The 9,342-nt window shown below is 43.1% G+C and overlaps 1 long non-coding RNA gene across 1 annotated transcript; it reads left to right on the top strand.

Moving 5' to 3' along the window:
* The first annotated feature begins 1,708 nt into the window (after positions 1-1,708).
* Positions 1,709-8,434, top strand: LOC133271921 (uncharacterized). The gene is made up of 3 exons (XR_009744292.1): positions 1,709-2,287; positions 2,872-3,065; positions 8,035-8,434. It is a non-coding gene; the product is annotated as an uncharacterized LOC133271921 (long non-coding RNA).
* Positions 8,435-9,342: the final 908 nt, after the last annotated feature.

Below are 9,342 nucleotides of genomic sequence, written 5' to 3'. Positions count from 1 at the left end.
GGTAGGTGGGGCTCAAACCGGAAATCAGTTATTCCTAGGTCATAGGTTCTTTTCATAATGTATTTTTTAATTTTTGCAGTCTGTTAATGTTCCTTGTGGCCTACTCTCCTTTTTCATGGCACACTGGGAAGTTTGGCCTTTGTTTATGGAACATTGTCAAGTCTTTGACCTGCACTCCCCTTCCTAGAGTGGTATCTCCTTGCCCAAGGCAGGGAGATTTGGATTTGGCCCAAGGCCCCAGGCATTGCTCTCTCAGGTGAGGGCTGTTCAAGTAGGTATTGTGTTAATCAAAGTGCTTTGGGAGCTGCTTTTTTTCCAGTTTGGCAAGTAGATAGCTTTTAATGGATTGAGAGCTTTGTTTTTTTGATGAAGACAGTAGCCATCAAGCTCTACTACAGCTATGAGGATCCTCAGTCTAACTCTCTGTAAACCACACCTTTTGAAGGGGTCCATACTGCTGTCTTGCCACATTTTCTTATCTGTGTTGTGTATGTCATTATTTGAAAAAAGTCTTCATCCCGACTTTCATATTACAGCCAGGACCCTGTTAGGTGCCAGCTGCCAGGATAAGAAGTAGTAGAAATATGCAGCTCTTCTCACACAGCGCATGCAGAATTTGAGTTAAAGCAACAGATTCTGAAGGTATTTGGTCATAAACGCTTCTTTCCCTCCTCCCCCCCCCCCCCCCTTTTTTTTTTTTCTAAGATACAAATCCATACAGGGGAAGAAAGGTTTCTTAACTGATAGCTGGGAACAGCTGAAACATCCCAGAATATTTTTTTACAAATATTCTTATTGCAGAGAACAGTCTCTCAAGTGTGTTTATAGTTATCACAAAAAATGGCAACAAAAAATGAGAGGAAATAATAAGAAGCAGTAGCTGATAAGATTTGTTCTCGGGGAATTTAACATGGGTTGTATTTTTAGTCAAGCTGAAGAGTAAGCCGTGTTTCTGTGCCAGGAAAGTGAGAGCTTACTTCTCACGCCACAGCATGACATAATTTAGCAAAAGTTCTTCCCTAACTTACCCAGCCCAAATGTTTTCTGTTATCTAATTGTATCATTATTTGCTTTTATACCACTGACAGTTTCCAGACATGCTTACCAGCATAATAGGGTGGTATGTCAGTGTCATCTTTACTTTAGCACTATAAGCTGAGCAGTGTGAGGCATCTGCCTACCACAGTAAGAATGTGCTTGGGTGGTGGTGTGTGTTGTTTAAAATAAATTAAAATCCCCAACAGTTTACCTTTCCAGGATATTTGGAGATACAACTCTTAAAGTCAAGAACTTTTGTCTGAACCGAGGCTGCTCAGATTAATAAATAATGAACATTAGCAGGTCAAGCCACTCCAAACAAGCAAAGTGCCTTTCCAGGTTCCTCAATCTGTGGCCTTATTAAGCAAATGAAGCAAAACTCTCCCAATGGTGCCAGTATTAAAAAAAAAAAAAAAAAGTTAAAGCAACAGAGTCCAAACCAAAAAGAGATCTATTTCTTTTATTTAGGACATAATTCTTCCTCTCTCCCCAGTCTGCACAGCATTTAGGCCAAGTGGGGGCCCTGGTGAAGTTAGGTTTTGGCCTGTCTCACAGATAAAGAAGCCTGAAGGGTGAATTGCCTGTCTGAAGTCCTGAAGGAAGTGGCCACCTTGGAAGCCAGTCCTTTGGCACCCTCCTTCATTGTTGCTGTAGCAATTAGCTCGTTGGCTTGCAGATACACCCATGGGCATTGTGTTGATTAGTATGGCTGTCACGACAGCCCTAAGGGGTAGAGCTCCAGTGCTCTGGACAGGGGATTTTCACAGAACAAGGGACTGCTTTTCCTCAGGGAGAGGGAAATCCAAAGCCTTTGATTTGCAGAAGGGGAGCAGGAGCTTCAAAAAGTTAATGGCCTTTAGTCAAACACAGGCTCCATGGTTGGAGAAATGAAGCCTATGAGCCCCAGCTCAGTGCAGCTACTGTGTGACGCTAGCACAGGTTTGCTGTGGCAGACACCTTCAAGATGGCATTGGTAAGGCTTCCCTGGCCTAGGGAGCAGCAAGCTGTGCTACAGCACTGCTGGAGGAGAAAGCAGCTGTGTATTCCCACTGAGAGAAACCCCTGCACAGAAACCATCTAAGTTCAGAGGAACATAGGCCTTGCAAGAACAGCCTGGGTCTTGAAGCTTGTCCCCTGCCTCCCCAGATGCAGCAAGCACTCTTAAAAATCCTACAGCAAAGTGACCAGAATCCTTGTGTTCTGTATTCCCTGTCCAAGTGTGGGATTCTCCTGGTCTCCTTATGTGAGCGTGATTACCTGGATCAAAAGTTAATCTTGCATCCCTATCCAGAAATGCATATCCAGAAGTCTGTATGTCTTACAGACCCTGGCTGGCTCTTGAGCGTGACAGCAGTGACCTTTAGAAGCTCATCCCTTAATCCTAGTGTGACCCACCTTCCTCTCTCCCACAAATACAGCATAAGCAGCTCCTTGTGCAGCTCTGAAAACCTTTCTTAATTTTCGCTTTTTTTTTTTTTGTTGTTGCAGGTCATTTATTTTTCTGCTCAGTTCTTTTAACTTGCAGCTCAGTTGAAAGCTGCTTTGAAGTCCAGTTCACAATTTAGCTTCTTTCACAACAACATAGCACCTTTGCTTTAAGCTTTCTGCTGGATTTAAGTGCACAGTAGCTAAATATATTAATTATGCCCTTAGACTTCAACTTGGCATGGGGCACAAAAGGTACAGTAGAGGCAACGCTACTCATACCCCATGCTGGCTTGTCAGCAAAGGGAACACATCAGGGATAACATCCTACTGAGACTAAGTTTCCTTATGTGATTTCAGCCTGTCGTTAAATGCTCAGTAAATCCATGGTTTTTTTCTTACATGCAGAAAGGAAGGGCTGATGGATACCTCCTCAGTGTGAAACATGTTGTAGCTGAGCAGCAAGGACAGACCTGCCTGTCACCTACAAGAGAACCTCCAGCCTTGCCTGAGCAGGACAGTGCCTCTGCTCTGCTCCCTTCCTGCCATCTGCTGCTGATTTCTGGAGAAGACATCAAAGGAGGACCAAAGCAGGATACCTGGTATGTGTTTATACAGCTGGAAGGGGAAGAAAGTCTTGGCCATGCCCTGCTGATGGCTCACCTGCGTCAGCTGCAGTAGGGCAGGTTGAGAACTGAAGCTTTAGTAGCTCTCAGTGCATTTGGCTGAGGGGTCCTGTAGCACCCTGAAACTGTCCTGGAGACTTGCTCTACCTACATGCAGAAAATGAAAGAAAATTCATAATATCAACTCCAAGTGACCCTGAGAGTTTTACTCTGCTTTTAGTGCTTTCTGACAGAGGAGGGAGCTGTCAGCTCACCATTGAACTGTTCAGCAAGCAGTGGTGCCCACCTGGGAGCTGGTGAAGGTGTCTGGGTTGCCCACCAAGGAAGAGGCTAAGCCTGTCTTGCAGGAGGTGATGCTACCCTGCAAGTGCTTAAGTCTTTTGTCTTTAAGTGCATGTGTGGGGTGTTTTGTGTCCCTGTACAATGGAAACCACAATTGCTAAGCTGCAGGGACAGTGGGAGCAGCAGGCCTGGGAAGCTGTTTGGAGCTGGAACATTTGGCAGTGGGGTGTTGCACACTTTGTTGGTGTAGCAATGCCCTCCTCTGCTACACCAAGAGGCCCCCCAAAACTGCAGCCAGTGCAACAGTTTCCTGCTAGAGACAGAGCACCTTCCTCTGTGTCTGGGCAATGCAGGCAGGCCTTTTATCTGGGTTACCTTCCAGGAAGCAGAAACAGGCAAGGCAAAAGCTAGGTTATATTGATCTGAGGTTTACTCAAGCCAATATGGACTAGTCTGAAGTGCAATAACAACCTGATTCCATCTTCTGTTTCTCCTGGTACAACTTGTCAGTAGCCTTCCTGCCTTGCCAGTAGCAGTGTGACAAAGTCTTTCTTAGTTACAACCCTGAAATAAAAAGAACTTCTTCATTAAGTGTTGCTTTACAGCTGTATCAGTCATCTTCTGTCCAGCTGCTCATGGCAGAGCTCCAAGTGGGCTGAGTTGGCTGGTTTGGCAGGTATGTGGAGTGGTGATGGTGGTTTGAGTGTGCAGCTGGGCAGAATGCATCTCTGAGTCAGAGGTTTCTGGTGATGTTGCTAAATACAGTTTGCCACAAAGGTCTTTTTCTACTTCATACTGGAGCTGTCTTTATGCAGTCTTCTGCTTTCAGAAATATGGCTGAGATCCAGTTCCTGCTAGTCATATGCATTCATTTGTTAGCCACTGGAAAAAGGCAAGTAAGAAAAAGTGGCGGCTGCGTTATGCTTGAGGACTGGTTTCCACCACACTTGTCTTCTGAGAAAGATTGAAAGTTGAGGCAGCCTGTCTTCCTATCCAGGATTTTGTGATTTATTTCTCCAGCCATGGAGATAATCTGTATGTCAGATGACTTCATTTTGAATTGTAGTGAGACAGTGAACCAATGATTAAGGAGCATGCACTGTCTTTGTTGTGGTTCTGATTTTGATGTGTTGCTTAGTGTACAAGAAAGATGGATTGTTACTTGGCTAAGGCTAAATGTGGAGGTAATGCTGCGTGCTATATGAAATAGAATCTCTTTTCAGCCTCAGTCAGTCCTCTGAATCCTCTTCGTTTTTCCCCAAGGTACTGCTGCTAGAAAGCAGCAGCCTTTCCTCTACCTCAGTCGATGCACCAGCTGCTTTGAATTAATGGTAAATCTTGTGTGTCTTGTACAGTGGTGACTGACTCACATCAGGTCACTTGATCACTTATTCCAGGAAAATAACACTCAAATTTGTCAGAGAACTGTCCCTGACACTGAAATATTTGCGAATTCAAAGCTTTTGCAACTCTGGCAATTTCTATATGTTTTCCTCTAAAATTGTTCATATGAAAATGCAGGGATTGCACAAAGAGCCTTGCTAGACTCTTCAATTTGACAAGAGTTTAAAATTAATCACTTGGACCAACAGGACCACTTGTTCCATGCAATTTAGCTCAGACTAATGTAGACTTGCAGAAAGATCAAGGCATAAACTTGGGACATAATCTGTCTATTCCATGGTGAGTCTTCTTTAAGAATTTTAGCTTTAGTAACTCAGAAAAGGCTGTGTCTGTCTGGAAAAAAAAAAAAAAAGTATTACTCCAGTGATGGACTTAATGCAATCCTTTTATGTTATTTTTTGAGGGACTTTTTTTGGACAAGAGGCAAATGGTGCAGGAACAAATTCTTTAGAGGCATAAGACTTCCTGTTCATATGGGAGGAGCAAAGGTTTCACAGCTAAATAGGAAAAAGGCTTGCTTTGAGGCTTCTGAGTTTTGGCATGAGTCCCTGTGGGGTGTGTGTCATGGGCTCCCCAGTCTTTGCAGTGTTGCATTTCTTCACAAAAGTGGGACCTTTGCTGGTACTGAAGTAAACAGAAAAACCATGGGGATGTGCTTGGAGCAAGGGGGAGCAAACTGGATGTCGTGTGTGGTGAGTGGCTCTGAGTTAACTGCCACTGCTGTGTATCTCTGTCATTTCAATATGCCTAGTAAGGTCACATCGCAGGGCTGAAAACCCTCCTGCTCTCTCAGAACTTCAGAGGGACTCTGTAAGGCTCAGATTTGGCTAAACAGACCCCTTAAATGACAGCAAGGAGACCAGTTAAATGCCAGAACTGCCTCATAAACTGCTAAAATCTTGGGAAATTGATTTATCTTCAGTCTGCAGTGCTGAGCCAAGTGACATCTTGTTATTTGGGGCTTTATCTAAACTCCATTTCTGACTTCACAGATGAGAGCTGCAGTGTCTGAAAAATAACCTGGTTGGAAAAGCTGCTAACCTCCAGCAGAAAATGTGCTTTAGTGGTTTACTAAAATGGAGGGTGAAGCTGTGGCATGCAGAGGAGGGCAATGCAATTTCTAGTGCTCATTGGTGTTCGGGCTCAGTGCAGGTGTTTCTCACATATTATCCTCTGCCACAGCAGCAATAAACATTGTAATAAAAAGACAAGACACTGCTCTGTTGTGCCACTCTCTTCTGTCTCCTCCGCCATGCTCGCGTTAGGGCTTTGCACTCAAAATTCAGATGTGGATCACATTTGGCATTATAGCTGAATAAACTATAGTGTTAAAAATATTCCTGGATCTCCCTTTAAATGGTTTCCCTTCTCACTATGGCATACTTGGCATCACTGGGATTGTATTTCTATGCTCTGTTGCTGCAAAGTTAAGCCTATATCAGTGTCAGCAGTTCAAGCTGTCTTGTCAAGGGAAAGAACAGCAGCCATAGGATCCAGTTTAGGCCTCCTGAACAAATCAGGTCAGCTGAGCTTCTATGGGGACACTAATAAATGAGCTTGTCTAGCAGAGCTGCAGTGGTGGGCTTAGACATGGTCCAGTTTGAACTGAAGCCATCACCGCAATGGGAGCGGTGCACCCTGCTCTGCTTGCACATGGGCTGGCCTGACCTGATTGTAAGCTGGGAGGAATCAGACTGGGCATAAAACTTGGGGATTTGAATGCAGTGGGAAATGTTTTTACCACCTGTGCAAGTCAGTAACCAGGAGAAGTGTACTCATGGTGGGTGGTAGTGCACCAGCAGGCAGTGACACTTGTAAGAGGAAAGGGGGGGTCATGCTGATGTGAAATAATGTCAGAAATCACCTGTGCATAATAGCTTTTATTGTAAATGCTGTGTACCCCACAAGATGAGGTAGTAGGAAAAGAAAAGGAAATATAAGAGTGTAAATAATCAGGGTTTCTGAAAGTCCTTTCAGATGAGCTCCCCCTTGTCAAATTTACAGCAGCTCCCACAGATGTTGGAAGAGGCTTGTGAAGTACTTTTTCAAGATAGTTTTTTTGCCAGGAAGGAGATGAAAATCTTGCATGAAAAATGTCTTTCGACTCTAAATTTGGGGTGGTCATTGGAATGTAATTCTTTACACAGCCGCCAGCAAAGTTTTTTTAAAGTGCTGTTTACACATGCGCATGAAAAACAGGAGCGTGCCATGGCTATAAGAAATTAATTTTCTGCTTTTTAAAGCTATCAATTAGGGCTGGAACAAATGTTTGTATTTGCTATTTATTCTGCAGTCACTCTTGTAAAACTAAAGGACATGCTGGCATGAAGGCTCTGTTGGTGTCATTACGGCTAGGCTGCTTTGCTTTGTTCAATGTCAGCTCCTCTCTGGTTAGAGTGCATTTGTGTAAGGCTCTTAAATTCCTGTTGAAACCCCTGAAGCCTGTTAGGGGATCCCTCATTAAAAGTGCTTGATGACAGTCTAAAGTGTCACTCACTGTAGAGAATGAGTTTATTGACAAGGCTACATTAAACCCAGCACTTCTTACAAGCACAGTTTGCAAACCCAGAGAGACAGAGCGTAGGGTGTTCATGCTTTCCTTGTTTCTGTGTGGATGGAAGAAAAGAACGCTCTGTGTAAACAGTCTCATGTTTTCAGCAAGAAAAAGAATCTAAGCTTACTCAGGACTTCACATACAATAGAGAGGTTAAAAAAAGGACAAAAGGCTGTTTTGTGGATGTCTGTTCTTCTGTAGCTCAAAGACAATGTAAGATCTTCCTCAGGATAAAGAAGGAAGTACATGATTGCCGCTAAGACAATGAAAATTGAAGGCATGCCCCAGGAAGAGAAATTGAGAGAACATTTCAATACACATTTCCCTATAAAGTACCTTTTTCACCAGGAAAAGGTGTGTATAGCCCCATTCTTTGTGTGTGTGATACACTACAGTAGGAGGTACGAATATCCACAGTGCAGGTAAAGGGAGATATTCCCTTCTGGATCAAACACAAACAACTGCAAGAAGCATTGCTGCTGATTTGAGGAGAACAGAATATGGCTGCAGAGAAGAGCTCCCTTCTGATCACTGGCCCATGCCTGGCATCTGGGAGGAATTTACCAAACCTGTTTGGCCATGAGTCAAAGTTGTGCACCCTAATTCCAAATGACTGGAGCTATAAATGGTTTAAAATGATTTTCAGGGGAGTTCAAAGATGCATAACACGCTCCCCCAGACTCGTACATGATCTTTTATTCACAGAAAATCAAAGCCATGTACAAATGTGATTGCTGGCCTTGGGGAGGGGAGTCTGAATGACTGCTTATCATTCACAGAAGCTACCAGAGTTGGTGACATCTGAAAGGAAGAGATGAAAGCTCCATCGCAATTTGTTAAATAAAAACAACCTTTATATCTCACTAAATAGCTGATAAGCAGATGTGCAGGATGCTACTCTACTGTTCAGTGCTTCCACAGCAAAAGGAGGACCTCATAGGCTACAGCCTACAAAAGTTTTTCTCCTGTAACTCCAAGAAAGTTTGCTTGTAGTATCCATGGAAATTCCTGTGGCAGAAGTCAATATTAAGGCAAAAGACCTGGCAAAGCGCCTGGAGTAATCTGTCCAATTGTATGCATTCCTATTCTAAAATATTGTTAAAATGTAATAATGATTTGTAAGAACACAGATTTTGTTTATTTTATCTTTTTTTATTTGTCCTAGCAAAATGAAACCTGTAATGAGAAGTTTCAACCTGAAGTAATCAAACTCACTGGAGACTGAAGTCAGTATACACACAAGAAAAGATGGGTGCACACTAGTTCTAAGTAAAAGTGGCTTGAGAACCTTCTACTGACCCACATTCCTCCAAAGAAGTGTTAGAAAAACTATTTAAAGGAGCAAGAAGCCTGGTCATCTCAAAGGTAGCACATAGTAAATTTGTTGAAGAATCATAGGATGCCACGTATCAGACTGGAAAGGACTGGTCTCCAAACTGGAAATTCCTCCATCTCCTGCTGCTGTAGGTCTTTGCTGCTCAAGACACCGTGCAGGTATTGCTGAGTGTTTTGTCCATCACTGCAGTCGGTTCGGTTCAGTTTGGTTTGGCGGCTTGAGTTTTGATTTAGTAAGTGGATCCTACGCTGTCCAGGTTTGTATGGTTCAGGCCTGGGATCTGAACATAAAGATGAGAATCTAAACTCAAGGCAGGAGGTAGGGAACGTTATGTGCCTGCCTGAAAATTTCATTCCATAACTTAAAAACTTTGCATTTAATTACAAGACCCTTTTTGCTAATACATACAGGAAGAAAGTAGTTTGCTATTTAGCATTTGTGGCCTAAATAAACAGCTAACCATAAGACAGCCCTGCATATTTTTTAACACTTTTAGATTTGTCTGAAAAGACATAAATGTCTTCTTATTCTGTAACACTGTGAATTTTTAGTTCCTGTCACATCAAAGAAACAGCAGAAATCAGCGGGAAATTAATTTAAACGTGAGGGGAAAATATGGATCAATAGTTAGTCCTTCAGTGTATCTCCTCTTCTGCTTTATCACCGAATGGTGAAGG

The sequence above is a fragment of the Pezoporus flaviventris genome, unplaced genomic scaffold (assembly GCF_033815535.1).
Source record: "Pezoporus flaviventris isolate CSIRO_AGI_PZ_B2104156 unplaced genomic scaffold, CSIRO_AGI_Pfla_v1 ptg000026l, whole genome shotgun sequence".
Taxonomy (NCBI): Eukaryota; Metazoa; Chordata; class Aves; order Psittaciformes; family Psittacidae; genus Pezoporus; species Pezoporus flaviventris.
The sequence above is the reverse complement of the archived record's forward strand: the minus strand, read 5'-3'. Positions and strand labels throughout refer to the sequence as shown.